Raw genomic sequence first — 7,712 nt, 5'->3', positions numbered from 1 at the left:
TGGGATAACTAGTCAGTCTGAAGATTGTTGGGAGATAGGGAGATTTTAACGTTTATCAAAAGGAGATTTTAATGTTTATTAATTTAAAAAAATAGAAGGCTGAAATAAAAATAGACTGTTTCCTAGTTGCCTGGCTAAAACAACAAGCTCAGAGTAAGGGGATTCTGGACAGAATCACAGTGAGAATGTGAAGACTAAAAATAATAAAATACCTCGTCTTTGAAAGGGCTGATGCCAGCTTTCATCAGGGACAAGAGAAGTTAGCAAGTGGGCTTTGCACTGTGGATGGAAAGCCAGCTGATTTGGTTTCTCCAGAACTGGTGACAGCCAGGAGTGTCGGTGCAAGAGTGTGTCTATCCCTGTGACCTCAGGTCCCTGAAGCCCGACTCCAGCAAATAAGTCATGGATGTTCCCGGGTGATGCAGGGTCCAAGCTAAGCAGGACATCAACAACTCAGGATGCAGAGGTTAGACTCCACCCCTGATGTGGTGCAAAAGGTTTATCAGCTCCTTCTTTGAAAGGCTAGGAGGAGGCACGGGATATCAGGAACAGAACTAGTGTTTATATATGATAGTTTTAAGCCACCAAGATTTGAGGATTTTTATCACCACAGCAAAATTTTATCCTGATATACTAAATCTCAATTTTCTCATCTGTAAAATGGGCGTAAGATTAACCCTGTACTGCTGTTGTGAGAATTCAATAAATTAATGCTTATAAATTGTGTGGTCAGTGCCTAACACATATGAAGTGCTCAGTAAAATGTAGCTGTGTTGGTGCTGATGTTGCAGTGTTGAGAACAGCTTTTTCTCTTCAGCCACTGGTATGGTCACTCTCACAATACAGAGGCTCTGCTCTGTGGAATGGGGCACTGGTATTGATTCTACAGGGCATATTCCTGGTGGTATTTTCCCAGAGGATGAGTTAGATACGCTCTGATTCACCCATGCTCTCTCAACTGATCTTCACCATGTCCGCGAGCATGTATTCATTTTACACATATAACTGAACACTTGTTATACACCAGGGCTTGTTCCAGGCCCTGGGGAAACAGTGGGGAGTAAGCAGGAATTACTGCTGGTGTCGGGGCGAGTCCTCCAGGTCCTTAGGAAGCAGATGCCCTTCGAGAGAGAAAGGAGGGAGCTGGAGGGGTGGGGAGAGCCTTCCGACGGGCTGGTAAAGGAGAGAGGGCAGGGAAGAACACTGGGTAGCCAGAGTCTCAGACTGCAGCCCAGTTCTGGGAAAGTTTTGGCCAGGTGAATAGGGAGCCCTTAAGTGACATTGCCTGTCAGAGGAGTCCCACATCTGACGGGAACGACCTGCATTCTGTGCTGACCTTGGTCAGTGGCTGGGAAGAGCCCACGGGAGGCGAGGCCTTGGCACGACGCCATGGTGGATGCAGGTGAGCTCAGCAGCTGGGGCCAGTGGTCACTCACCCTCCCTGCAGCAAGAGACCTGAGGGGTGGCCGCACTGCCTGCCTGGCGTGGACAGTCTGGAGGGGGAGACAGGCGTGAAACAAACAGTCACATAAGCAACCAGTGATTTGCAGTTGTGATTGGAGCCATGGAGGAGACGTATAGGAGGCCAACAAGGTGGTATCACAGACAGCCTGCTATTAAGAAAGTCGGGAAGGCTTCCTGGAGGAAGGGATTTCCTGGGGCTGAGTTTGGAAAGACAAGCAGTAGTTGGCCAGATAAAGAGGGACTAGAAGAGTGTTCCAGAGAGAGTGAGAGGCTGGGGCTAGGGACCTTCCAGGGAGAGAGAGAGAGAGGGAGAGATGATGTCTGACACATTGTTGTAGAAATTCTTGGGGTTCAAAAAAGGTTTATTCCTGTTTTTTCCTCATGTTCTCTCCTTTGGGATTCAATGGTTCCATTTTTTTTCTCCCGGGAAAAAGAGCCCCCACTCCCACCCCAAGCATACACTCTTAAGGAGACCCAACTGAGACCTTGTACATAAAGTATCAAAGAAGTCTGGGTTTATCTGCTCATTGGTGGGGGCCAGGTCATTGAGACGTGTAGGTCTTATTGATGAGACTTTATCAAGTCCTTGGTACCAAGGGCCTGTCGGTATTGAGAGAGGCCCCAGTCATCTCTCCTCTTCTAAAAAATGATGAAATGCCAAAACAGGTTATAAAATTAGTCCTGCAAGTGTGTCTCAAGGACACAGTATGGCATGCTAATATTTGGAGACTGACAGCAAGAGTCCAAGCATAAGGCCCATGGCGTCTCAGGTACCTGACCCTGCTGCCTCCCAGCCATAGGCCCTGTTGAGTCCTCGGCGTGTGGGTGGCTCTGTGTAGATGGCAGAGAATGGCTTGTGTACGCTGACAAACAGGTTTGTGCGGATCACAGTTGAGTGAGAGGGACCAGGAGCTCTTCCAATTTTCCTAGGAGACTTTTCCTGAAATCCATGGCTTTTCTTAAACTACAAACCTAGCTGATTTCTTTAATAGGCCAGTGTCCTTAAAATCTGTTCCCCTTCACCTATCCACCACATCCGGACCCTCTGACCTTGATAATCAAGGATACCTGTCATTAGAGCGTCTCAGATGATTCATGGCCTCCTGGGACAGGAGGCCCCACCTTGAGCTCTAACGTTGTCTGTTTCCGTTTAGTTCCCGTGACCCTGTTGGAGGCTGTTGTCTTGTCCTCTTCCGCCTTAAATATATTAGCAATACATATGCATCGCAGTGGCTTTCTTTTGGAGGAAAATACCATTTCTAATATTACTTAGAAGAAATCAGTTCTGCGTGATGTGTTAAATTCCGTTTTATGCCCATCCATGCACCTGAAGAATGATTCTTACTAGATTAGAATTTGTCTTAGGCTGTATTAGCATCTAGCATTCTATCAGCTCTTTCTCGGAAGGAAGACTCCCTCCCACGCACCCTCCATAGCTCATTTCCAAGTCTGTACATCTCATGTGCATCTGCTGTTGCTTTACCCGGCCCTGAGTAGCCGCTGACAGTGATTGGCAGAAGAGTGTTTCCAAGAAATATTAAACAAACAAACAAACAAACAAAAAGAATGAGGAAGAAAGAGCTGAGGAAAGAGAGGGAGAAAAGTGTACCAACTGGAGAACTTTTCCTGATGGATGACAAAGAACAAACAGGCCTCTGCTCGCTTCCTGTGATTGATTGTACAGATCAAGATGTTGGCCCTTTGAGTTACAGCTACCAGCTGGTATTTGCTGTATCACCCATATGACACCCTTACTTGGAACTGATAAATCCTGTATTCAAAGTGCTGACTGGAGAGTTTCTGGCTTGCATTTTTCAGCCCCTACTGTTCTTGGCTTTTAGGCACAAGAATTCAGGGTTTGTAAGGGAGGAAGGGCGGATATGGTGATGCCATAGTTTCCATAGCCTGCCCTACCACATCAGCTATGGTTTAGGCAAGATTTAGGAGTTAGACACAATTTACAAGTGAGAACACCAAGGTCCAGAGACAGTGGGAGGGCCAGCTTTCGCCTTCTCATCACTGTGTTGTCTCTACTCTTCTTTCCTTTTGGAAGAGAAATCTTAGGTAGTGTCTACACAGCGTTAGAGAAACCACGTGGAAAATATATAAGCCCCAGAGAATAAACCTTCAGGTGCTGCAGGTAGATACCTTTTGTGACATGATCTTTCTAAAATGGAGCCCTGAAAATGGCCCTCCCCCTGTTGCAAATGCTTCTGTGTTGGTGCATTGCTCCCTGCTTACGCCCCACCTTGAGCTCTGACATTACCCCCTGCAATTTGGTGGACAAGGGATTTGGTGAACCAGCCCCCGCATACCCTCTAACATCCTCTGGTGCTGCTTCCCTCACACACACCTTATGCACCATGAGAGATGTCACGCAGGGTCCCACCAGGAAAGTAGGAACCCTTGTGAATTCTTAAAACAGAGGGGATTGAATGCAAGGACCACGTGGGCCTGTCCAGCAGGAACCACTGATGAGACAGAACTGCCTGAGTCAGAGAAGAAGGGAGAGAGATATCCTGGCTTTTTCTTTCTCTTTCCTTCCTGTCTTAGTCTGCTCAGGCTGCCATAATGGAAATACCACAGCCTGAGTGGCTTAAACAACAGATGTTTATTTTCACAGTCCTGGAGGCTAAGAGTCCACGATCAAGGTGCTGTCAGAGTTGGTTCTTGGTGAGGCTCTCTTTCTGGCTTGCAAACTGCTGCTTCTTGCAGTGTGTTCACATGGTCTTTCCTCTGTGTGTGCAGAGAGAGAGGGGGCGCACTCTGGTGTCTCTTCCTCTTGTTAGAAGGACTCCAGTCCTATCAGATGAGAGCCTTCCCTTTTGATCTCATTTTACCATAATTACCTCCTTAAAGTCCCCACCTCCAAACACAGTCACATTGGGAGTAAGAGTTTTAACGAATGAATTTTGAGAGGATATATATTTAGTCCATTATGCTTCCTGTCTCCTACCAGCACCTCCATGGGTCAAGTCAGTGGCTGATGTGGGAACCCGGGAGATGCAGCCCACTGGGGCCAGGGGCTGTGTGATAAAGAACAAGGCAGCGGGTCAGTATCCACGGGGTGTGTGTACATGAGTAGGGGGTTTATGCTCAAAACTGAGGTTCCATTTGAAGGGAAATGGGAGAATGGATTACAGTTGGGCAACCAATAGTGTCCACCTCAGAGTCATACTGAATCTCTTTCTGTTTCTGGAACTAACCATGTTTCTTGCCTTGTTCAAGCTTTTTCTTTGCCTGGAACTCTCCCTATCCCCCTTTTCTCTTTACTAGCCCTTTGCCTGGCTGAGTTCTCATCATCAATGCCATCTCCTCTATTGGTTATAGGTTTTCATTTAGTTGACAGTACCAGGCACTGTTCTAGGCTCTAGTGACATCAGAGTCAACAAGGTTCCTGCCTTCATGAAGCTTATGTTCTAGTGGCAGGGGAGAGGAATAAATCGTGAGTAAAGACATAGTATTTCAGATGGGAATAATTAAATGGGAAAAATCAGTCAGGGTAAGGAAGACAGGGAGTGCCCTAGCTACGGGTAGTATGTCTATTTGATGCTAAGTTGGCCAAGAAAACCTCAGAAGTAAGTAGTGTCTAAGCAGAGAAGTTAAGAACAGGAGGCATGAGGGTTTCTGAAGACTGAATAATGCCCCCCCCCCCCCAATTATGTCCACAACCTAATCCCCAGAACTTGGGACTATGCTGCCTTACATGGTGAAAGGGATTTTGCAGATGTAATTAATAATTTGAGATGGGGAAAGTATCTTGAGTTTTTTTTTCGTGGACACAAGGTCATCACAAGGATTTTTATAACAGGGAAACAAAAAGTCAGAGTCAGTCTTAGGAGATATGATGACCAAAGTAGGACGTTTGAGTGATGTGAGGAAGGACCAGGAGTGAAGAAATGCAGGTGGCCTCTAGGAGCTGGTAAAGGTAAGGAGACGGATTCTTTTCTGAAGCTTCCAGAAGGAATGTAGCCCTGCTGATTCCTTTATTTTAGATTTCCAACCTCCAGAATGGTAAGAGAATGTGTTTATGTTGTGTTAAGCTGCTAAGTCTGTAGAAATTTCTTGCAGCAGCAACAGGAAACTCATACACTAGTCCCTGGGGGAAGAGTATTCCTGACAGAGGAACAGAAGGTGCAAATGCCCTGTTGTGGGAAGGTACCTGGTGTGTTGTTCCAGTTGTTGGTTATTTCCACAGTTAAAAAAATTCATTTACATGAAATCTTTTACTGAGCACTTGTCCCAAGATAAGCATTTTTCGTCATTCCCCACCCCCACGCTTCCTGGGCCTCCCTCACTGTTAAAATTGATCGTTTGTTTATGTTTCTCCTCCTTGGATGATAAACTCCTTGAGTGCAGGGGCCTTGCGTTTTTCATTACTTTGTCCCCAGCACTGACATAGAGTAAATACTTTAAAAACTGCTGCATTTTAAAAGTTGGAGACTCTTTGGGAAACTTCCCTCCATGCAGATAAACCCATAGGACCATATGATGGCCAGTAGAGTAATATGCTAACACGCCTAGGGTATTATCTACCCACTGTGGTCCAGAAATTTGTGGATTAGGCAGAGAAGGGTATGATAGGGGCACAGACCGACTATTCTCAAAATTTTCTTAACTCTCAGCTGGGCCGTGACATATTTGATCAGGTTCCCTCTTCATCCATGGGAGGTAGGCCTGTTCTTTGTATGACGGGTGTTAGTGGGGTCACTCATTAATGGCCATGAGGTGGAGGGGACCACTGTGTCTGGTGAGGGGAGACTTAGGCCCTCAAGGTCATCACCTCATTAAAGATTTTGCCGCTAACTTCCTGTGTGATCCTTTCTGAGCCAAGCTGCCATGGTAACTGGGGAAGTTATCAAAATCCTCCTGTAGGTCTGAGGATGCACTCTCCCCACTGTGCGTCTCTCTGGGGTGGTCTTTGGCTCTTGTCTGCCTCCTAGCTCAAGCACAAGCCTCACCAGCTGGGGAGAGGCACTTTCATCAGAACCCTTGGAAGCTGTTCAGGGAGGTTGTATGCTGATTTTCAGGCTGTCTGCGCACCAGCATCTTCATTATTTCACACTCTAAATACTTGAAACTGCCATTGGGTCACCCTCAGCTCCCTGCAATTAACCATTGGCTTTGAGAATCCAGCTGTGCTCAGCATTTTAGTGATGATTACAGATGCAGGGAAAGAGGTTGAGGCTCTTGGGTAAGAGTTGTTACTGGAGGAAGGAGGGAAGGAGAGAAGGCATCAGAAGGAAGATGCGTGTCTGGGTGTGCATGCAGGGGAGAGCGGGGTGCTGGAGAGAGGGAAGGGGAACAGGAGAGAAAGTCCAGAAGTGTAGGGGAGGGCAGGGGATGGTCTGAACACTGGTCATTAGGACAGGATGGGGACAGGACAGGAAGAAAGGGCTCACAGGGAGTGGGGAAATGCAGTGAGGACTTGGAGAAGGTGTGCTGGGCGCATGTGTACACACCAGTTCGTGTGTTGGGGTTGTACTTAGAGTTGGAGGAAGGCTGGAGGGATGTTTATAGAGTACCAGAAACAGAGTGAGGGCCTCTACATTTGTTATCTCTCAGATTTCTCTCAAAATGTGTATGTGGTAGGCATTATTCTAAAAAAAATTTGTTTTTTTGGGCCATGCTGCATGGCATGCGGGATCTTAGTTCCCCAACCAGGGATCGAAACTGTGCCCCCTACAGTGGAAGCACTGAGTCTTAAACACTGGACCACCAGGGAAGTCCCTATAATTCTCAATTTTACAGATGAGGAAGCGAAAGCTCAGAAAGGTTAAGTATGGGGATAGATGTATAAATACAGCTGATTCACTTTGGTGTACAGAAAAAAACTGGTGCAACAGTGTAAAGCAATTATATTCTAATAAAGAGCTTAAAAAAAAAAAAAGGAAAGGTTAAGCAACTTACCAGGAGGGCATATGGCAAGGTAGTAAATGGCAAGTCAAGATTCAAACCCAGCTCGTTGCGACCCGTGGTCCGCTCAGGTAATTATCACACATTTAAAAAGCTAACAGATAATACTGGGCAGTGTATCTGCCCCTTGGAGTTTCAGAGCCCTGAACAGGCTAGTTTGTGATGCAGTGACAAGTGACACCATCTTGGTGACTGGCGAGCCAATGGTGTATCTTGCACTCATGCTTCGTGTTCTTTGTGGGTGGCTTCAATCCATGACCCAGACTGATGAACAGCCTCTACCCCGAAAGCTGTGTTGCTTGTAGTGAAGGGAAAAGAGAATATGGCAGACT

The sequence above is a fragment of the Hippopotamus amphibius genome, chromosome 5 (genome assembly GCF_030028045.1).
Source record: "Hippopotamus amphibius kiboko isolate mHipAmp2 chromosome 5, mHipAmp2.hap2, whole genome shotgun sequence".
NCBI classification, from domain to species: domain Eukaryota; kingdom Metazoa; phylum Chordata; class Mammalia; order Artiodactyla; family Hippopotamidae; genus Hippopotamus; species Hippopotamus amphibius.
Note: the sequence above shows the minus strand (reverse complement) of the source record.